The following is a 25167-nucleotide window of genomic DNA, read 5'->3' as shown; positions in this document are numbered from 1 at the left end:
TCAAAAGATCTTACAATGCCACAACACATAAAGATAAAAATAGTGAGCAAAACAACATTTAAAACATAAAAAACATCCATTCATCCATTAACACAAAATAAAATCATTCAACACAAATCCAAAACCAAATAAGAAAGTTCATGGTGTGGTTGAGTTCATCCAAGAATATGCAAGTTTAGTAGAAGCCCAAATAAGATAGAAAAATAAAGCACAAGGAGAAGAAGACTCCTAAAATGATCTGTTGCCATGACTTAGCTCTACCACCATGTATCGCCTTAGCAAGCTAGCCTCTCTCGAGGTCTAGCTGCTACCTCTCTTGAAGCTCAGCTATGGAGGACACCATGAAAAGGGGATGAAAAAGGAAGAAGATGATGGAAATGAGCAGTCGTCTTTCTCTAGGTCACCTCCCAAAGCTTTCCAAAACTCCCTTTAAAATGTAGGGCACCTTAGGTATTTATAGAGGGAATATTTCTAGGGTTTTTGGCCTAAAATTCCCTTTGTACCCTAGGTGACACCCTTCTCATGAGAATGAGCGATTATTTGTGGCAGGTGGTCCCAAATTTGCAGCAAGGGTGGTGAGTCACGTGTGGCTGGACAGCTAAGCAAAGATATTTTTATTATTTTGTCTTTTCTGCTCCAAGTCTGCTAGCCATCTTTCATTGCGACAAGTCTTTCAGCTTTTCATCTACAGAATGCTACAAAAGCAATTTCTCCATCATGCCTCAGCAACCATTTTTTCTCCTTAAGCTTCCATTGTCTGCACAACATCAAAAAAGCAAGACCTTTCCCTCAGCTGCACCGATTTTCAATAAATTCATGTTACAATAAGACTTTACCACCAAATGCAACTATATGACTTAAATTCAATCTACATGCTATGACATGGGCTTTAAAACAAACAATAACCTAAGTAAAAAGGCAAAAAAATACATCCTTTTTACAGGGTTATCAATATACTAAGCACATCTGTTATTAATAAAATCGTTAGGTCAAGTTATATTATTATATATTTTAAAAAACAAAATTTAGGTTAAATTATGGTTGAAGCTAATTACATATTTGGATGAATTTGGGGATGAAACTGGTATATTCAAAAGTTTAGAGACTAATTTAGAAAGGGGTCATAGTTTAGGGATGAAATTAGAATGCTCAAAAGTTTAAGGACTAATGTAGAATGATAGTCATGTTTTGGGGATGAAATTGAATATTCAAAAGTTTAAGGACTAATTTAAAATTAGTGTTAGCGTTTGAGGATATCTGATGCAATTAACTTTTTATAATAATATTTTTATATTATATTTTAAAAATAATTATTTATTAAAGATATTAGTAAATATTTAAAATTTGAAAATACATTTTATAAAACAAACAAAATGAAACATACATGTAATTTTGGGTCTAATTGTTTCAAGCAAAATATTTTTCTAATTTTTTTTTTTTCTCATTTTCAATGTTTGGTTACATAAAATAGGTTAGTCAATGTAATTATTTTTTTTGTCAACAAAATTTCTTTTGTATTTTTTTAAATGACTTATGTTTAAAATTTTTAATTTCTTTTTTACTTTAAAACGTAAACACTCAAAACAATATTGATTTATGTATTTAATATTTATATGATATTTTAGTATTTTTTAATAGAAATATGAATTATTAATATATATTTATTAATAATTTTAATAATATAATATTATATTTTTAATATTATAATAATATACTCAACCATATTATAATAATATATGATATTGTATTTTTTTATTTCAACAATATATAGCAAATTATTATTAAAATTAAAATTATTTATTAATTTTATAAAAATAATATTATTAAACTATTAATATTAAATATCATTATATATATTTAATATTAATATAATAATAGAGTAATATTTTATTAAAATAATAAAAATATTTTTTTAATAATTTTAAAATATAATATAAGATTTTATTTTAATACTATAATTTTTAATATTATATTATTATCTTTATTTTAATAACAATTAATATGATTTATAATATTTTTATTTATAAAATTGTTGAAATACTATCTGTAGAACTTATTTTTGATATATCAAATAAGGGCAAAATGTTTGTTGGACTAAATTGAATTTATTCAAAGTTTTTAAAAATAATTTAAAATCCAACTAAATTTGAAAGATATGTGTTCAATGTTTCTAAACTTTATCAAAACTTTAAAATGAGTCTTTTAAGTTTAAATTCTATTAAAAATATCTTTCAAATACTTTAGACTATTTTTCAAAGTCTTGTATTTCTCAAAATGTCAAAAACTATCTTTTTAAACAAGCTTTGACCAGAAGTTTCAAACTTGCTACAATAATTTCGAAACTTTCCATGACAGTAGTCCAAAAAGTTTCGATACTTTTCAAGAGTTTCGAAACTTTCCCTAAAGTTTCGATACTTTGGCTCTAACGGTCATATTTTTCCAACGACTATTTCGAAGAATTTTTGAAATTTTCCTAGAGTTTCGAAACTTTGTGTGCAAAAAGTCTTCCAATGGCTCCAAACCTTACCCAACGGCTAGAAACGACTAATATCTTATTCTAACGTATAAAAACAAGTTGAGGACACTTAAAGAAGGTGACACAACACCTATCCAAGCAATCAAACACAAGAGAAAAGCTTTTTATTCTTTATTTTTTGTCTCTTGTAAATGTTTGTGTTTTGTGAGCTTTTATTTGTAAATGCCTTCATTTTTAGAGGTTTTCTTGTTTACAATTTTTTTCCTTTTGTAAAGGAATTTTGGTTTTAGTTTTGCCAAGTGGAAAACTAGGGAGTTTTAAAGGTTACTCTTGATCCTTGAAAAAGAAAGAACAAATTAGTAGAACTGTTAGAAAATCTTAAGTGAGGAGCTTAGGTAGTGGATGTAGACTTGGTTGATAAATTGAACCACTATAAATTTTTGTACAGATTTCTCTATCTTTATACTTCTTACTCCCTAAATTTTAAATTGCCAATTCACCCATTATTGGCACTTTTTCGGTTGATCAATCGAGCTTTATTGAACCTAACGATTAGTATCAAAGCGGGTCACAAATCGAAGGTCTAACAACCTTGAGACGATCATTGAAGAAGCTCTATCCATTTTCAAAGCAACCGAGAAGATGGCTTCCACCTCATCTCGTTCTACATGGAAGACTCCCAACTGATCGAACAAGCCTCCATACTTCAATGAAGCCAACTACCATCTTTGGAAGAAATTAATGAAGGTATTCATCCAATCCAATTATCTTAATGCATGAGAGATGATCGATAACGACTATTCTTCTCCAAAGAAGAAGACAAAGGAGTGGAGTGCCCAAGAACAAAAGAAAGCTCAACAAAATGCTAAGGCCATGCACATGTTGTTTTGTGCATTTGGTCCCGATGTCTATGAAGGAGTTTATTCTTGTTCAAATGCTAAGGAGCTTTGTAATAAGCTCGAAGAGATCCATGGAAACAAGAAAGAAGAACCAACAAAGATGGTGTGCTTAATGGCTCTTGAAGAGCCCAAGGTATTTTCTAACTCTAATGAACTTGATTCATATTCTTTTGATGAGTTACAATTTGCATATGATGAATTATGTTTGAAGTTTGAGACCATGAACTCCAAATACAAGAAAATGATTTCAAAATTTAAAGTTGAAAATGATTTTCTTTTGAAAGCAAAAGTGGACTTTGAAAATCAAAATGAAATTTTGAAAAAGGATTTAGAGCTTTCAAACATAAAAATTCAAAAATCTAAAAAAGAAAGTTTTGATTTAAAAGTTAAGCTTGAATGCTTAACAAAAGAAAAAGAAATCATTTTAAATAATTCATCTATAATGGCAAAATGCTCACCTTGTCATTATCATGGTCATATGGAACATGCTTGTCCTTTAAAGAAAGGAAACTAACGTCCAGTACCAAAATTCAATTGCATGTCTCTTGTAGGTATGTGGGAGCAATGGTGATGAAAGTGAAGATACTCAAATGTTGTAGCCACACTTGATATGGAATGGGTAACCTATAAACTTATTTTAATTATCTTGCATAATTAGCTTCTCATTTGGCTTAAGCATGCATGAGTTTTTATTTTAAATGATTTTATGTTTTCTATCCAATGTATGATTAAAAAAAGTATTGTGATGAACATTTTCTAAAGTTTTAATTTTTTTCATAAATGTTTGTTCATCATAATGAATTTTGGTCAAAATTGGTTTTAATGTTTTAGTTTTACAATTTTAATCGTTGACTTTAATTTAAATGTTTCTCTCTAACAATTAATGTCAATATTGAGTGCATAACATTTTTGAAATGCTTTATGCATATGAGCTATAATGTCTTATTCATGATATTGCATAAGGTAGTTAGTCTTGGATATATTGAATTTCTTGTGCAACTAACATGTTTATTCATCTTTATTTGAGATTCAATGTCTTTTAAGTGTCAAGATTTTAAAGTCAATTTTTGTTTGGAATGCACTTGTTGAGGGGGAGTTTTTGATTTTTCAAATGATTTTAATGTTAAAATTACTACTTACTCTCCATTATTATTTTGTACATTAAAAGTTTGAATTATTTTTGATATAACAAAAAGGGGGAGAAGTATAGGTTTAAAAAATTCAATTTCAAGAATGAAAAAGGGTTACCTTTAATATTCTCTAAAATATTCCTCTTTTCATTAAATGTTTTATTAAGGGAGAGCTTTTGCCAAAAACGATTTTTCAAAGGTTTTGTTATATCAAAAAGGGGGAGAAGTATAGGTTTAAAAATTCAATTTCAAGAGATGAAAAAGGGGACCTTTAATATTCTCTAAAATATTCCTCTTTTCATTAAATGTTTTATTAAGGGAGAGCTTTTGCCAAAAACGATTTTTCAAAGGTTTTGTTATATCAAAAAGGGGGAGATCGTAGAACTTATATTTTGATATAACAAATAAGGGCAAAATGTTTGTTGGACTAAATTGAATTTATTCAAAGTTTTCAAAAATAATTCTAAGTCCAACTAAATTTGAAAGATATGTGTTCAATGTTTCTAAACTTTATCAAAACTTTAAAACGAGTCTTTTAAGTTCAAATTATATTAAAAATATCTTTCAAATACTTTAGAATGTTTTTCAAAGTCTTGTATTTCTCAAAATATCAAAAACTATCTTTTTAAACAAGCTTTGACCAGAAGTTTCAAAACTTCTGCAACAGTTTCGAAATTATCTCAAGAGTTTCGAAACTTTCCCTGAAGTTTTGATACTTTGGATCCAATAGTCATATTCTTCTAACGGCTCTTTCGAAGAGTTTCGAAACTTTGTGTGCATAAAGTCTTCCAACAACTTCAAACCATCCCAAACGGCTAGTAACTCATTCCAACATATAAAAACAAGTTGATGACACTTGAAGAAGGTGACACAACACCTATCCAAGCAATCAAACACAAGAGAAAAACTTTTCATTCTTTATTTCTCTTTCTCTTGTAAATATTTTTGTTTTTGTGTCCTTTGATTTGTAAACACCTTCCTTTTTAGAGGTTTCTTGTTTTCAATTATTTTCCTTTGTAAAGGAGTTTTGGTTCTAGTTTAGCGAAGTGAAAACTAGGGAGTTGTAAATGTTACTCTTGATCCTTGAAAAAGAAATAACAAATTATTAGATTTGTTGGAAAATCTTAAGTGAGGAGCTTAGTAGTGCATGTAGATTTGGTTGATAAGTTTAACCACTATAAATCATTGTGCAAATTTTCATATCTTTATACTTCTTACTCCCTAAATTTTAAATTGTCAATTCACCCCCTCTTGGCCTTTTAGGTTGATCAATCGAGTTTCATTAAACCTAACATTATCAATATAAATAATATTAAATAAATTATTCTAATATTTGAAAATAATAATAAACTATTTGAAAATAATAATAAACTATGTATAATAAATAATATTGTTTGTTATATTTATGGCCAATTTGACAGAACTTTTGAAAAAGTGACTTTTAAAAGTGTTCTAGAAAAGAACTTTTTAAAGTGTTGTTTTGTTTAAAAGTTAAGTCTAAAATTTATCTGTTTGTGATTGTTGTTAAAAGTTAAGTTTGAAAAGATAAAATATCCATTATAGACTTTATGTTGTAAATTAAAAATATAGAATTTAAATTATATTTACACTTATTAATAATATGATAAATATTATCAACTTAAACTATAATAAAAATATAAAAAAAATATTTTAGGATAACTCACTAATAATATTTTTATATAAATAAAATATTTTATTGAGAAAAATATATTATCAATACATTTTAACACGTGTATTTAAAATTAGTACGAAATAATAATTTAAATATTTGTTTTTGACAAACATATATATTAGTGCTTTCAAATTAAAGTGAATTTATTAAACTAAAAGCTATGATATCTCTCATTAATTATATTTCATAATGAAATAGAGTGTTTAATCATTTCAATTCAACCACAAACACTCATTTAAAATTTAAAATAACATAATTTAAATGTTATATTTATCCTTTTAACTATTCAAAAATAAAAAAATATACACTATAAATAAATTCAAAAGAAATTATTATTATCTATGAAATATATTAATTTAAACTATAATAAACATATAAAAAATAAAAATAAAAAATATAATTATAATAAAAATATATTTTATAATAACTCACTATTAATATTTTAACATATAAATCATGAATTTTATTTACTTTTGTAAGTAATATAAATTATTAAGTAAATTATTTTTAAGGATATTAATATTAAATTATTAAATTTTATCATTTTTATTCGTTTGACATTGATTTTTGCAGTCAATATGGGCTTTTTAGCTAAAAAATACTTTTAGAAAGCTACACTAAACGGGGGCTTAATATTTATAAGAAATAATTTTTAGAAAATTTATCAACTAATTAAAAATGATTTACACAATATTATCTAGACATCGTAAAATTATTTTTCAGAAATTCTTTTCTTAAAAAATATAATTAATTTTACTCAGAATATTTTCAAAAGCTATTTTGAATGACACAAACAAAATTGTATTATATTTATATACTTGAAAAATATATATTCATAGAAACAAAATCATGATAAATTGTATAATAAGTTATAAAATTTTAGTTTTTAAGTTATCTTTTTACAATACTAATGAATTCATATTTTTTTAACATACTTTTTAAATTATTAACATAAAAAATTATTCTTCAATATATAATAAAACTCATCAAAATCATTTTTATAAATAAAATATAATTGATACATTTCAATAGGAAAGTTCTACTACGCTCGACGAGCACAACTAACGATGAGCACCGTTAATTTAATTTATAAAATTTAAAATTCTATAATGCTAAACGTATACTTATATATCAGTAAAAAAATTTAAAGGTAAATTATTTAAAAAAAAGGTAAAATATAACAATGATCACTTAATTATTGTCCTTTTCATTCTGACCACTATTTTTAAAATTTTATCAATCAAGTCACTCAACTATTTAAATGCAATCAATTAAGCCACCTGTCGTTAATATTTAACGGAGAAGCTGATATGACAGTTAAAATATTTGATATAATTACAAATTTGGTCATTGTTACTTATATATTCTATCAATTTGGTCCAAATTTTAATAAATTAAAATAAATTTAACCCTTCGACTTTGGCTTAGGAACCCCAACGTAATATAAACTATCAATTTGCAACAAAAAACTATGTTTTGAATTAAAAGGTTAAATTCAAGTATCTAATTAGAGATTAAAATGAAAATTAAGTATCACATTGAACATTAAAATCAAATTCAAGTATCAAATTGAAACCAAAAAAATTAAAAACATGTTACTCTAATTTTATGGGTGCTTACTAACGCACATGCATCCAACAATTCATCTAAATAGCTTTACATAAAGCATATCAAATTGTAAAAATAAAAATAAAAATTATAAAGTCACCGATCTTGCATTGCATAACTTCAAAGTTCCAACATTGACACAGGTCAAGTTCAATGTTTAAAGACCAAAACAACTGCACAAACCTCAATATAAAACTATAAAATACAAAGAAACTCATCAACCTGTTGTGGCCTTGCTGGGAGCAGATTCCGGCATTCGATTTCTATGTGCATTAATCTAAAAACAATTCTATGCGCAGTTTATTCATTTCACTTGTTCTTTTTAATAAAAATAATTTCAAATTATACGCGAGATTAGTCACTGTGTGAGACAATTTTTTTCATTTTAATATTTAAAATTATATTTTATTATATAACCAAAATATATTTTTTTGTTAGGGTTTTTCTTTTCTTTTTTTCTTTTTTCAAAATATTTAAATTGCTTTTTGCAATTTAATATGTCAAAGCCATCAACAATTTCAATGTTGATTCCTTTTACCTAACAAAGAATGACTTTTACAATTATTATTCAAAACAACCTATTTCCCAAATCAATTTCTCAAGATCTAATGTCGATTCCTTTTACTCAACAAATGATGACTTTTACAATTTTTGTTGCTATTATTAGCTTTGAGGGTTAAATTTATTAAAATCAATACCAAATTAATAGAATATATAAGTAACAATGACTACATGTGTAATTATATCAAATATTTTAGCTGCCATGTCAGTTTCTCCGTTAAATATTAACAACAAATGGCTTAATTGAATGCATTTAAATAGTTGAGAGACCTTATTGACAAAATTTTAAAAATGGTGGTCAAAATGGAAGGGGCAATAGTTAAGTGATCACTATTATAGTTTACCCTTTATTTTAAATAATTTACCTTTAATTTTTTAACTAATTTATAATTGAACGTTAAGCCCTTTAGAATTTTAAATTTTATAAATTAAATTAATGGTTCTTATCGTTAATGATGCTTATTGCTGTTCGTCGAGTGCATAAGAATCGTCCTATTTCAATATTGTAAATAAAATATTTAATACAATCATAAAATTACAAGGATCAATTTGATATTTAAGCCTTTTTTTTAGCGTAGTATAGAAATGAAAATTATAATTTAATCATTTTTATTATATATTACAATATTAAATTATTATAATTATTTAGTTTCACATTTAAAATTTCAATACCACTTCTTTTAATCATTCTCAAGTAAGTAAAATTAGTCAAATTAACGTTTTTAGAATATCTTAGTATTCTTTTCGATTTTGAAGAATTTGTTGGATTTTTTATAATTTAAAATATTTTTTTGATATGACAATCGGTATATACGATCTATTAATTGACTAATTTAAATCGGGTACTGCAGAGGCAAGGAGATTATAAAATAATATATATTCTAAATACTCTTAATCATTTGATAATGAACGCTCAATCACCCTGCTACAGTCGGTTTTTCTCGAATTCATTACCTCTAAGAAAAACAATGATTCTTTTAACCACTGAGGTAAGTTGGTTCATGCTGACACATTTTATTAGATATATAATATAATAGAAACATTATATTTATATAGTTATCATATTTTATATAAATAAATGTATAATATTCCAATTTATAGGTGATGAGTATAAATTATAAAAATAAAAATAATAATACGACTCATTTATTATATAAGGTTGAATTATTAGAATTGTTCAATTTCATGTAGGAAAATATTATAACGTAGAAAAATTATCATTTATTATAATATTATAATTTTTTTATTAAACTAAGGTGATTATAAAGTAATATATGTTCTAAATACTCTTAATTATTTGACAATGAACGCTTAATCATTATGGTGCAGTTGCTGGTGCTCAATCTCGTAATCTTTAGGAACATCAATGATTTTTTTAACAATTGAGGTATGTTGGTTCGTGCAATTTAAAATAATCTTTAATAACTTTTTATTGTTTCTATTTTTTTATTTTTTTAGTCTTTCATTTACTTTTTAATAATTTATATAAAAATATATTTCAATTAATCTGATAATGTTACATTAATAAAGTTAGTCCCCTTAGTATGATTAGTGGCGACTTCTTTTAGAGAAATTTAATTACTTATGAAATTTAAAATAACAACTCAATTGATCAATCAATAAAAATTATAATTGAATTAATTTTTGAGATAATCAGAGGAGATAAATTGTTAGGATTTTCGGAAGCTCAAATCGACAATCGGAACGGTTTGCAAAGAGGGGTCGGAACGGTTTTGTGTTTAGGGAGTAAGGAGATTGAAAGATAGAGAATTGCACAGCGATTTATAGTGGTTCGACTTTCTCAACCAAAGTCTACGTCCACTACCTTAGCTCTTCACCAAGGATTTTCTTACAAATTCACTATTTTGTTCTTTCTTTTGAGGATAAAGAGTAACCTTACAAACTCCCTAGTTTTTCCGGGCTAAACTAGAACCTTTCCCTAGCTTTTACACGGGATTAGCTAGAACCTTTCCCCTTTACAAAAGGATAAGAAATGTAAACAAGAAAACCTCTCTAAGGTAGGTGTTTACATGAATTAAGCTCACAAGAACAAAATATTTACAAGAGAAAGATGAAATAAGAATGAAAAACTCTTCTCGTGTGTTTGATTGCTTGAATGGTTGTTCTCTTACTTCTTCAAGTGTCCTTAGCTTGTATTTATAGCTTGGAATGTGTTTGATGTCGTATATAACCGTTGGGGATGTTTTGGAGCCGTTTGGGGATGATTTTTCTACTAAAAAAGGTTACCCATAACATGGTGCATCGGTGCACTATCAAGGTGCATCGATACTCATTCATTAAATTCAAATAAACTAGCCGTTACAGCCTTGGTGCATGGATGCACAACAGGATGCATCGATGCACAGCAGGATGTATCGATGCACTAAGTGCATTCGAAATGGAGTGCATGGATGAACTACATGGTGCATCCATGCACTAGTGGCAAGTGCATGGATGCACTGCAGGGGTGCATGGATGCACTTTGACACCCTTTAACATTTTGGCTCAAATCCGAATTTAATGGACTTTGAATTATTTTTGAAACCTTTTAAAACTTTGAATAAATTCAATTAAGTCCAAAAACCATTTTGTAAATTCAATTCAAGTCCAAAAACCATTTTGCCTTAAATTGTTATATCAAAACATAGTTCAACAATCTCCCCCTTTTTGATATAACAAAACATTTGAAAAATTGTTTTTGGCAAAACTCTCCCTTAATAAATTGTTTAATGAAAAACATTTGATATAACTAGTGGCAGGTGCATGGATGCACTGCAGGGGTGCATGGATGCACTTTGACACCCTTTAGCATTTTGGCTCAAATCCGAATTTAATGAACTTTGAATTATTTTTGAAACCTTTTAAAACTTTGAATAAATTCAATTAAGTCTAAAAACTATTTTGTAAATTCAATTCAAGTCCAAAAACTATTTTACCTTAAATTGTTATATCAAAACATAATTCAACATAAATATACATTTAAGTCAAACAGTTATTAATGGCAGTCTTTGAAAGCCTTATTACTTCTTTTGTAACATGATTTTCTAAAAATAAAAAAATATTTTTAATTATTTATATTTTATAATAGTTTTTAAAATTATTTAGTCTAGTATTGAAAACCTATTACCTCTTCTGTTTAATTTTGTTTCAAAAATCAATTAGTTATAATTTAAAATAATTTTTATAATTTTTTATTGTAATCTTAAAAATCATTATTATTTGTTTTTAATTTTTATAATTACTTGTAATTTAAAATAATTTTTATTTTAATATTTTTATTATTTTTTAGAAATAACCTTAACAGAGATATTATTGTGCTAATGTTTTCTATACTTTCAACGGTTTAATTGACCACGTTTTTAAAAAGGCTGAATTAATTTAGCTGTTTTATCATAATTTTATTGATTTTAATTATTTTGCGCATTTTTTTCATACTTAAATCTAATAATTATTGGTTTAATGATAGTTTTATTAATTTTTAAAAAAAATTATATTGCACTTAAATTACTTTTTCACCACAATTAATTTGTCATCTTTTTTCTGAAATTGAATCAACTAACTGAAAATCGATCTCTAATTTGTGGATTTTAAAGCAAGTTTCGAAGAAATGGAGGTCTGATTTAGACTAAGGATGTCGAGACGAAGCGAATCATGAAATTTTAGTTCAAACGACAACCATCTATAACGTCGACGGTGGTCGACAGTAGTGTTCAACCACATTCTATTTTTATTTTATATTTTCAATTATTTTATATTAAACAATAATAAAAACACCACATCATACAAATTAAAAAACAATTAAGAGTGATCAAAACATGAGCAATTCGAAAGTTCAATAAGTAAATAAAAAAATTGAAAGTGCAATGAATAAAATAGGAGAGAGAGTATAGTTTAATGAGAAATGAAGTAATTTACCCTTAATTTTTGTCAATTAATTTAATTTGTTAAAAATAAAAAAAAATACAAATTATAGCACGAACTAAGTAGCTTCCATAATAAAAAATTATTGTTATTCATTTAAGAATTGAGTTCAAACATAATAGATACTTGAAGTGTGAACATTTAATATTAAAAGATTGAAAGTTATATTTAAATAAATATTAATTTATAATCATTCTGTTTAATAAAAATATAAATTAAAATAAATGAAAAATTAAATATTTTTAAGAAAAGTTGAAGACAATTTTTTTATTAGATTATAATTATTTAACGCGGAGAAAGTAATATGAGTCGTGGTGAGTGGCAACTAGGAACCAGGAAGTGATTAAATAAAGATACGCCTTTACCGTATAATTACAGTAAATCAAATGATAATATATACAAACCAACCATTTCTCTCTCCCTCGTCGTCCCCTGCATCTCTTCTCAACAAACCAAATGAAACTTCTCGTCTTCCTTTTCTCCTTCCACCATTAAACTAAGAGATTAACATGGGAAAAGCTTCCAGGTGGTTCCGCAGCATTCTCGGCCTAAAAAAAACTGACCTCCACAGCCATCTTTCTTCTTCTCCCAAACCTCCCCATAAAGACAAACGGCGTTGGACTTTCGTCAAATCCTACCGCCAAAAGGACTCCACCAATGGCAGTGTGAACTCACCCTCGTATCTAAACGGCCGTCAGCAGCAACCGAAGGACTCTGTTCCCGTGTTTGAATGGAAAGGCGAGTGTGAAGCAGAGGATCCTAACAGGCACGCCATAGCTGTCGCCGCCGCTACAGCCGCCGTTGCCGAAGCGGCGGTTGCTGCCGCTGAAGCTGCCGCAGCGGTGGTAAGGCTCACCAGTAGCAGTGGCAGGTGCGCGCGTGAACCAACGGCTCACATTAGCAGCAGCAAAGATTTAGCCGCGCTTAAGATACAATCCACATTTCGTGGATATCTGGTAAGTTTTCATCCTTTTTTCATCAGTTAATTTGTTCGTCTTTTCAATTACTTGATTTTGATGAAACATTTCTGGGATTAACAAATAGCAACCGGTTAAATGGTTGACGTGTTCTCGGTGCTCGTTTTAATCACCCGGCTTCCGATTCCAAGGCGTTGAACCTACAATGATTTTTTCTTCATTAAAAAACGTTTTCCTTTCTTTTCCTTTCCTATTTTCATTTTTATTTTATTTTTTGTATTCAAATGCTATAAGAAAGAACAAAGCACGAAAATCTGTGTTGTTTCCCACACTACTTAATTTAGTTATCTACAACAATCGTATTATCAAACAAACGGTGTCGTTTTGAAGTTGGTTTTCCTTCCCCAGCAAGTGGTAGCAAAAGAAACTACCTACCCTGCTTCCATTTCTCACGTCTGAGTTGTTTCTCTTATGTCGTTTATCACAACGAAAGAAAAAAAATTACCATTTTTAAATTGCAATGAAAAACATGTATCTATGTATGTATGCATGTACGTATGTTTGTGTGTGTGTATGTATATCTGTACGCACACCTCCCCATAAAAAATTACCCTGTATGAACTCTGCCAATATTATCTGCAAATTTTACTTTAGAAAGTTTCCCTACTATTTCATAGTCATGGTTGCCCATAAAGCGCACCCTTCCCCGTAAGAAAAAAATGTCCTGTTTGATCTCTGCCAATATTATCTTCAAACTTTTATTTTAGAAAGTTTCCCTACTAATTCATACTCATTGGGCGGTAGAGACTTTATTTTTTGGGTGAGAGTAACTAGATACTATTTCTGGGATTTTTCAGGGAACCTTTCGTTGTTTTGGTACCACCATAAGTATGGTATGTTGAGAGAATGATATAATTTTGGATGGTAAATAATGTTGATTAGTTAATTGTATTGGTGTCTAATTATTGCAAGCTTTCAAGGGATTCCCAACCACTCTTTCGCCAGTCTCAATAATTTATTATCTTACCAAATAAAGAATCAGCTCAATTGTCAGTATTTTCTGATCACAAGACTTTGAATACAATGGAACCTTTTTTGAGATTTGGACGATCATATCTTGGGTTGAACTCTTCTGGGTGTTTGCAAATTTTGTGATATCTGAAAGGGGTGGGTCCGAAACCATTGAAAAAGTTTGCTGTGGGCAATCCTTGATGATATATGTGACAGAGCATTTAAAGGTTGAAAATCTGTGTTTTTATGTCTGAAACCTTAATTATATTTTTATTTGTATGATTTTTTGGAGATTATTAAGCATAATTAGGAAGCATTTAGTGGGGGTCTGTGGTGGTAGGGCGGCTAGTGGGAAGTCCTTTTCGCCTTTCATATTTCATCAGATTCTTTTTATTGTTTTGGGAAAGTCCAGTACTAGTGGTGTACTAATTACTATGACTATCTATCATCTTCATGGCGCCTGTGAGCTTTTAAATTTTTCATGCTGTCTAGTACTTGTCTCCAACATATCCCATGGCTCCAGATTTTAAAAACTTAATGAGTTTGTTTATTAAATGGTTCAATGTGGTCCTGTTGCCTTGTTTTTTAAACCATGGGTTGCCAGGCCTTTTTCAACTCCCTTTATTCCTGGGCAGCTGGCTCCTTGTCTTTTCCAGTTGCTTTTATTTGTTCATATGCATTAATATGGTTACATGAGGCTCTTTACTTGATAAAAAATGGACGACTTTGCTGATAACATGATTATAATGAGTAATCACCCTATGATGTTTCTTGTCAAGGATCTTTATTATTCTATGTAGGCTAGAAGGGCGTTGAGAGCACTAAAAGGGTTAGTGAGGCTTCAAGCGTTGGTTAGAGGTCATATAGAAAGGAAAAGAACTGCGGAATGGCTAAGAAGGATGCAAGCATTATTGAGAGCACAAGAACGTGCTCGTGCTGGCAGGGCCCAAATTTCTGAGTCTTCACAATCGAGCTGCAAATCTTCGCACATCCATCATCCGGTAATGGCCTGAATCTGTTCTCCCCTAGTGTTTTTCTTTGAAATTTCTCATGGGAATTTTTTTCTGCAAAGTACACCTGCTTCATGGACTGTGGGCTCCTTCATAGACTACTTTTAATCTTCATGAAAGAATTTAAGACTTTTAAGTGAAGTCGGTTGATGCTTTGATAAAGTGAAGTCAACTCTGCAGAAATTATGACAAGTTGCGATGCATCCATACATGAATGTCTATGAGTATATAATATACAAATACACATAATTTTGTACTAAAATAATTTTCTTTGAAGAAAACATAGCCACGGTGGGTAATAAAACGATTGGTAGCTACCAGCAACGTAATTACCAAAATTATGGGACCTATTGAGTTGTTGACCAAATCACAGTGGGGCTCTTAAATCTTTAACATGGAAACTGTCATTTTCTTTGAGGTGCATATTGCTTATCACCAATCTTTCAAGTGTTATGATCTTGAAACTTATTGCTGAATGGCAATTTGGTTTGCATAATTATCAGTGATTGCCCCATTTGTTTGTGAATTGACAAGGATTGGTTGGATTTAATGCATGTGCACCTTTTTCCTTGCACATTAAATTGATGTAAACCTGTCTACTTCGCAATTGTCGGTGGCCATGAAATATTCTTCTTCTTGTGTAGGATCCAGCCACTCCTGAAAAGTTTGAACATACAATTCGATCAAAGAGCACGAAATATGAACAATCATCAATGCTGAAGGTATGGACTTCACATCTGTGTGAACATGGAAGTTTTTCAATTTCCAAAGGAGCTTTGTGTGTGCCATTTGGCATTTGCTTAATTAACTTTTTTTCAACATTGTCAGAGAAATGGGTCGAAGTCGAGCGGAACAACTGTCGATATCCGTGAGAGATTACAACCAGGTTGGCATCGCCGTATCGATGAACAATCATTGGACCAACAAATGCATTCAACAAGAAATAGTCCTAATGATGATGAAAAGAGTGACAAAATCCTCGAGGTCGATAACGGGAAATCCAACTTCATATCTAAACGAAGAAACCTATTTCACTCCACACACCTTGCCCTGAATTCTGATCTATGCAGCTGTAGTTTCACTAATTCTAGAGACTCTCACCAAGCAGCGCCAAGTCTTTCATCCGGTGAAGTTCAGTCATCAACTCCATGGAAGTTGTCTGAAGCAGTAGTGGAAAGCCCTTACTGCATTGCTGCTGATGATAATAGTCCACAATTCTATTCTGCATCGTCGAAAGGGGGCGGCTCCAAGAGAAGCCCTTTCACTCCTGCAAAGAGTGATGGGTCAAGAAGCTATCTAAGCGGGTACTCTGACCACCCCGAGTTACATGTCCTACACTGAATCTTCAAAAGCTAAGGTAAGGTCATTTAGTGCCCCAAAACAAAGGCCTCAATATGAGAGGTCCAGTTCAACAAAAAGGTATTCCATTCATGGTTTTGGCGAATTGAAGTCAAAGTCTGCCCTGCATGCAACTTTCGCCAGTAAAGCGTACCCTGGTTCAGGTCGCTTGGACAGGCTAGGAATGCCTGTTGGATATAGATGCTAACTTAATGGTTTGGAGGATGAGTGAAGTACCTTGGTGGTGTATTAATATAAATTGCTAACTAAGCTAGTTAAAGTCTTTTTACCATTTGGTTAAAGGCATGTTTAGGCTTAATGATGAGAACCCTGACCTAGCTAAGCTTTTACTGTATGCATTTTTCTTTTATGTTCTAGTGCATGTGACATCCGGTTTAAAAGAATATGGCATTTAGGGATATAAAAAATTAACTCGACTTGTAAAATTGATTGGAATCGATTTGAGTCAAAATTGGTTGTGATTCGGTGATGATGTCAAACCGATTTAAGTCCGAATGTGTTATGAATTCGAGTTGGATCTGAAAATTTATGATATGTACTTGATTTGAGAATGACTTGAACCTTAACTCGATGTGATAATGTGATAAATAAATCCGATCTGCATTTGGCCTGATATGAATTTAAACATGAGGATAACACGATAAATAATTGATATTATCTGATCTATTATCAATCTAATATGTTATAAACTTAATTTGTAATTGATTTAATTTATAAATGATCTGATATATAATTAAATTAAATTTATATTTACCTGATATTGAATTAATGTATTAATTTTTTATACTTATAAATTGTAGTATATAAATGTATTCAAAAAAATTATTAAATTAATGAGTTGATATTAATAATAAATGTAAAATAAATCAGTAATTATCATCATTATATTATTAAATTTACTTTAAATTATTAAATTGACTTTATATGTTTATCATGATCATAATATTAAAAAAATAATTATGGCTATTAAATTAATTTTATTAAATGATTCATGAATCATTTTTATGTAATAATTAATAACTTAAATATAATTTATCTTAAAATTTTAATTTATATAATAAACATGATTATAGTTATTGATAATATTAGAATATTAGATTAAAAATTTAATAACTTTATAAATATTGAAACTAACAAAATGTATAAATGTACAAATTAAATTTATTACATCCCAATACACCACAATTACAATTAAATGAAGTAAATAAATTTACGTTGAAATTTAAGCTCTCAGATCTTATATCAAAAGTTTTACAAGGTTGAAAACCCGATTTGCTATCAGAATTTTTTTCATCGAGTTTTTGTTTATCTTAAAATATTTATATGTTGTCAACATGATTAAATTATGAGCATCTTTTAGCTTTAAAAAACAAAATAACATCAACATAATTTAACCATGGGTAACTAATTAGATAAGAATTTACAACAGTTTAGTTCTATCAAACCAACAATAACAATTTACAAGGCAACAGTAAGCCAACATGCAATAATTCATCATTTAGACAAAATAATCAGCATTCAAATGATTTCTAATCAACAAATTCCAATCAACATTCAGACTAAGCCCAATCAACATTCATACCATTCTAATCAATGGTAAAACCAAGGGGAATACGATGGCCAACAATGCCAAACATTTCCGACTTTACCAATCTTACAGAAGTTAAAACAATGATAAAATATTCATTTATATGCTTGCTGAAATTTATGAAAATTAATCAAAAAGTAGTAAATGTAAAAGCAGTAGCATACTTGTTGAAATTCATGAAAATTAATGAAAAAACAGTAAATGTAAAAACAATAAAAAAATTACCATAAAAGAGAATAATCAAGAAAAAATTATTCACAAATTCATTCAAATGTTCTTACTGTAAATATAAAAGCAGTAGCACCCTACAAAAGAAAAAATTATTTAATAAACAATTTAAATGAAATAAACATAAGAAAAAAATAAAGCAAATCAAATATTTACCTTTAAAGGGAAGAATTAGTAGCTACAATAAGATACTCTTCATCCCTTTCTTCTGGTTCAAAACCATACAACCAATTTCGAGTTATTACAAAAATCTCAACATTTTTAGGTAGAAGTTTGGCTCTCAACTTGTTCAAAATACAACCCTCATGCTGAATGAAGATTCAAAAGCAACTGAAGTAATTGAAATGACCAATATATCTCTAGTCATACGAGAAAGTACCGTATAAGAAGCATTTTGTGATTTCCAATACCCAAAATGCGAAACTCAACATCTTCATTACGCAGAACAAGAGGCAAATTAATGTAGGAATCAACATATGATTTTCCAGCCCTCGAAGCAACTAAATTAACATCAAAATTTTGAAAAGAAAAATAAAATAAAATAATTAGAATTGTGAAAATAAAATAATCAAATTAAAATAATTAAGATTATAAAAAACCGAACTGAAATAGATCATATTTTTTTAAATGTTCGAGGCCGATTAGAGGAACTTGACCCACTTGTCTCTAGAGATGTGTTATTTTAGACAGAAGAATAAGAACTAGAAAGTGCAGATTTTGAATAATATATATATATATATATAAATTAACAAACTCATTACATATGATGTTTACCCTTCGTTGAACCTCGTCTTTTACATAAAGAACATTGTACAACTCCTTCAAGAGTTGTAATTTATATCGAGGATGAAGCAAAACAACAATAGACAAAATCAATGAGTGATTAAACCAATATTTCTCATATAATTCAAGCATGGGTCATGCCATTGCAGAAATACCTTGACAATGATCATTGTGAGCATCACACAACAACTTTTCAATTGCAACAACATTAGTCAAATACAAGTTAGAGGTGGGTGCTTAGATCCAGAGAACAAAGTAGTAATTTCATAAAACGACTCAAGAAAATCAAAAATTGTTTGAAAAGTTTCCCACTCATATTCAGTAATAGCATCCAAGTCATTTTCCCTATTCACAAACAAATTAATGGCTAATTTAACATCAAGTTCCCTATGAATCATTAAGTAAGTATAATTCCATCAATGAGGAACATCAAGTAAAAAATTACCACGAAAAGAAGATTCATAATCTTTAATGCTAATTCAAAGGCTCAAAGTCGAGAATCAGAAGAATCAATAAACTTAACAATTTCTTGTAACTTAATAACATAAGAATCAATTACCTTCAAACCTTTTTGAACTATCAAGTTGAAAATGTGGGCATCACACCTTACATGAAAATATTTACCATTGCATGGAAGAGGAGAAATATCATGCAAATCATCTCTAAGTATTTTAACCATTTTATTATTTGCAGAAGCATTGTCAAGAGTTATGGTAAAAACTTTTCTTTGAAGACCCCACTCGCATATAATTTTTTTCACAAACTTAAAAATTAACTCAACATCATGTGGTGGAGGAAAACGACGAAAATTTAGTATTTTAGACTGAAGTGTCTAATTATTATCAACATAGTGTGCAACGAGAGCAAAATAAGAACATGAAGTGCAAGCAGCCATCCATCACATGTAAAACATATTCGACTTGAAACAGAAGCATTGAATCAAGTAGGTACTTCTTTTGCTTTTCATGTTGTAACATGCAAAACTTAGTAATAGTATACCTCGAAATATCCTTCACATTAACACGAAGGTAATGATGCAAAGCCCTAAGTTTATCATGCTCAACTATACACAAAACATAACCATGACACAAAATAGCCTCAATAAACAATTCACAATATCTATTTTGATCAAAATAACTTACCATATTAGGATTTTCAGCCAGGAAATCCTTATAAGCTTGGCATTTATCAATATGTCTTTTAGGGTTAGATGTACCAATATAAGAATCAACTTTATACCTTTTGATTTTGTAATACTTACATTGAGCATAAAGACCACCTTCAGGAGACTTGATAAAGGTATAACGGTCCCAAACAGGAGAATTTATTATCCCGAATTCTGATGAAGCCTTCTTATTAGAGGAAATAATGTCATCAACTGCTATAGACTGTTGATCATTGAAATAGTCTTAAAAAATCATTTGTTAGAACAATAAATATAAACAAAAACAATAAATAAATAACAAAAAACATAAAATAAAAAAATAAAGAAAAAATAGAAAATAAATAATAAAATTAAAAAAAAAACAAAAATCAGAAAACAAATAAAAATAGAAAACAATATAAGCAACAACTAATTCAAAGTCCTTCACATTAACATAAGAATCAACTAATAAAAAAACTAAAAACAAAAAAATAAAAAATAGAAAACAAACAAAATAAAAAAAGAAAAAAAGATTGAACTTATAAAAAACAGAAAAAATAAAAAATAAATATAAAACATAAAATAAAAAAACAAATAAAATATAAAAACAGAAAATAAAAACATATAATGTATACAAAAACAAATAAAAAATAGAAAATAAAAATAAAATAGAAAATAAAAAACATATATAAAAAAAAGAAAATAAAAAACATATAAAAAAGGAAAAAAATTAACAAATCAAAAACAAATAATAAACAATGGGTTTTTTTACCTATTTGGGATTGTTGATAATTTTGATCTCTTTGTAGGTCCCCTGTATGAGAAAAAATAATCTTTGTTAGTTACAACCCTAAAAAGAAAAAAGAAAAAAAAGAAACAAATAAAATGAATACCATAAAAAAATAAAAAACAAATAATCATTTGTTAAAAATTAAAAATATATAAAAAATGAAAAACAAAAAGTAAATAAAAAAGATTAAATTTCTTTAATTTTTTTGAGGTTTACAAATATATAAGAAATTTTAAGTAACATATTAGTATTTTTTAAAGTATGTACATAATTTCAACATATATAATAAATTGATGACCATATTGTATATTTTCCCTGTTTTATTTTCTTTTAAGTTTATGTTCATGCGTGATTTTGTGTTCTACTTGAAATTTTATTAATTTTAGTTGAATTCCTAGTTCCTAGATAGTTTTTGTGTATTGTTATTGTTTTATGCCAGTTGATAAATTTTGGAAGTGACTGGTTCAAATGCTTAAACTTCTCGTAGTATCATATATTAAAATCACTATATTAGATCTTCCAAATTTTATTAATTTAGAGAATTTTCATTGTTTTATTAAGTTATTTTTCTAAATTTTTTAATAATATTGAACTATCCAATTAAATCAATTGAATCAATAAGCCAATCAAGTTAAACCAAATTGAATCGCATCACAAACACCTTGAATCAGATCCCATGACAGTCCAAAATTACATTTTGACGTAACAACTCATAATTACAAATGAATAATACAAAAAAATAATAAATAACATAAAACATATAACAGTAAACAAAACATACTATTAAAAAACATAAAACGAAAAGAAATAAAAAACAAATAATAAAAAACAAATACAAAACAAAAAATATAAAAAAATTAAACACATAAAAAACAGAAAATAAAAGCCAAATAAAAAAACATTGTGATTTTTTGCTTCCTTGTGTTGGTTGATCATTTTAATTTATTTGTAGGTCTCCTGTATGAGAAAAATAGTTAGAACCCTAAAAAACATAAAATAAAAAGAAAAAACATGTCTTTTTAATTGAGAAATTTATCTCATAAGAATGAGAATCCATCAAACCCTAAAAATAAAGGATTCAATTGAAAAAAAATGAAAATAGCCAAGAATAGAAGATGAGTAGTCACAAACACTAGGTAAAAAGTCAGAAAATTTTTGGGATGAACAATTATTTTTTTCTGGATTTTATGAAGAATAGAACTATAGAAGATGAGGAGTCGAGAAGGTGGAGGATTCCAGAGATTTTTTTCGGATGAACAATGCTTATTTTCTGGGTTAGATCTAAAAAAAAAGAAATGAACGATCTTTTGATTTTTTTTTCGAAGATGAAGAGTCGAGAAGGTGGATGATTCCATAGTTTTTTTTCCGGATGAACAATGCTTATTTTTTGGGTTAGATCTAAAATAAATAAGAAAGGAACTTTTTTGATGTTTTGGATCGAAAAATAATAATGAAGAACTAATGAAGGAATTGGTGTTTTGATAAAAAAACACAAAAAAGAATGAAACTTTTTGTTTTTTTATAGAACAAGCTTTTTTTTGGAAGAACATATGAAAGAACACGAATGATTTTTAGGGGTTTGATATATTTTTCTTTGAAATATGGAAAAAATATGTTTTTCTGGATAGGTGAGAGGATTTTTCGAGAGAAATAATTTAGAGATAGAGAATTCAGAAAATGAGAAAATTAAAATTAAAAATCAGTAAAAAATAAAAATTAGTTGACCATATTCCCATATGTAATGGGGTAAGGGGAGGTAGGATAGTAGGCTGCCCCCAACGCTAGGTTGAGAGCAGTTTCCGTTGAAGACCTCCGGCAATCAGAATTATGAATTGTCCACCGTGTGACTCAATCCCACGACCACAAGGTTAAGAGCTTTGCGCTCTAAAAATCAGTAAAAAATGGTATTTATATTACATTTTTAATTCGGGCTTCTAGGCCCGTGCTTATATGAATATGGTAGTCTTGTCTCTTAAGTTTAAATTATTTCAATTATATTATATATTTTATACTTATAAGTATAATGTATACTTATATTATATATATATATATATATATATATATATATATATATATATAGTATATAATTTATATATAAAGTATAGTTTATATAGTTTATCTATATAATTTTTATAAATAGTTCATATGTAAACTATATAGTATATATAATTTATATTAATAAACTATATAATTTATACATAGTCTATATAATTTATAATTATATATAGTATATAAATATAAACTATACAATTTATATATAGTTCATATGTAGTTTATATATAGTTGATTAGTTTATATATATAGTTCATATGTAAACTATATAATTTATTTAGTTTATATATAGTATATATGATTTATATATAGTTTATATACTACTATTTATAAACTATATAGTTTATATATAAACTATATATGAACTATATATAGAACTATATATAAACTATATAGTTTATATATATACTATGTATAAATTATATAGTTTGTTAATATAAACTATATATAAACCATATAGTTTATACTTATATACTACTATGTATAAACTATATAGTTTGTATATATTATATTATTATATATTATATATATATATTAATATATTATAATTTTTTCAATTTTTTTCTCAACTTTTGAAATGAATGCAATTTAGTCCATTTTACATATTTTTTCACATTTTACAATTATTTCGATTTGATCCCTTTGTGTTGTTTAATTTATTTAAATTTTTATATATAATTTCATATTTATTCAATTTAGTAATTAAATTTATATTTGCATATGAAATTGGCCCATACTTATTACTTATCTATATTTTTGTAATTGACCCATAACTTTTTAAATGGGTATAATTTTGTACTTTTTTATATTAATTTCAACTTCACATTTTAAAATTATTTCAATTTTATCCCTCATCAATGCGTGTTGTTTAATTTATTTAAATTTTTACTTGTAATTTCATATTGGTTCAATTTAATCCTTAAAATTATATTTTTATCAAAATTGATCCATAATTATTTATATTTTTAGAAATTTACTCTAAATCATATACAATTACAAATTGCAATTCAACGTTAACGAAAGGCGAAAAATAATTAATCCAAAAATAAAAATTGACCCGACCTGAAGTCAATCTGTATCCGATAAAGATCCGACCTGAATTTTTCTGCCAATGATGTGACCCGATCTGAATGAGATCTGACTGAAGTCCATCCGAACATGAATTAACCTAGTGTTTAACTTTTCCAGACCTAAACTGTTTTGGCCTAAACTGACATTGATATGAACTGAAATTAACCCGACCCAAACCCAAACTGAATTTGATGTCAAATCAACCTGAATATATAAACTATATAGTTTATATATATATATTATGTATAAATTATATAGTTTGTTAATATAAACTATATATAAACCATATAGTTTATACTTATATACTACTATGTAGAAACTATATAGTTTGTATATATTATATTATTATATATTATATATATATATATATATTATAATTTTTTCAAATTTTTTCTCAACTTTTGAAATGAATGCAATTTAGTCCATTTTACATATTTTTTCACATTTTACAATTATTTCGATTTGATCCCTTTGTGTTGTTTAATTTATTTAAATTTTTATATGTAATTTCATATTTATTCAATTTAGTAATTAAATTTATATTTGCATATGAAATTGGCCCATACTTATTACTTATCTATATTTTTGTAATTGACCCATAACTTTTTAAATGGGTATAATTTTGTACTTTTTTATATTAATTTCAACTTCACATTTTAAAATTATTTCAATTTTATCCCTCATCAATGCGTGTTGTTTAATTTATTTAAAGTTTTACTTGTAATTTCATATTGGTTCAATTTAATCCTTAAAATTATATTTTTATCAAAATTGATCCATAATTATTTATATTTTTAGAAATTTACTCTAAATCATATACAATTACAAATTGCAATTCAACGTTAATGAAAGGCGAAAAATAATTAATCCAAAAATAAAAATTGACCCGACCTGAAGTCAATCTATATCCGATAAAGATCCGACTT

The 25167-nt window shown here is 27.5% G+C and overlaps 1 pseudogene; it reads left to right on the top strand.

The window, feature by feature from the left end:
- Nucleotides 1–12694: 12694 nt before the first annotated feature.
- Nucleotides 12695–16973, top strand: LOC120163540 (annotated as a pseudogene).
- The last annotated feature ends 8194 nt before the right edge of the window (nt 16974–25167 follow it).

Source organism: Hibiscus syriacus, unplaced genomic scaffold (assembly GCF_006381635.1).
Source record: "Hibiscus syriacus cultivar Baekdansim isolate YM2019G1 unplaced genomic scaffold, ASM638163v2 tig00111463_pilon, whole genome shotgun sequence".
Classification (NCBI taxonomy): domain Eukaryota; kingdom Viridiplantae; phylum Streptophyta; class Magnoliopsida; order Malvales; family Malvaceae; genus Hibiscus; species Hibiscus syriacus.
Note: the sequence above shows the minus strand (reverse complement) of the source record. Positions and strands in the feature narration are given on the sequence as shown.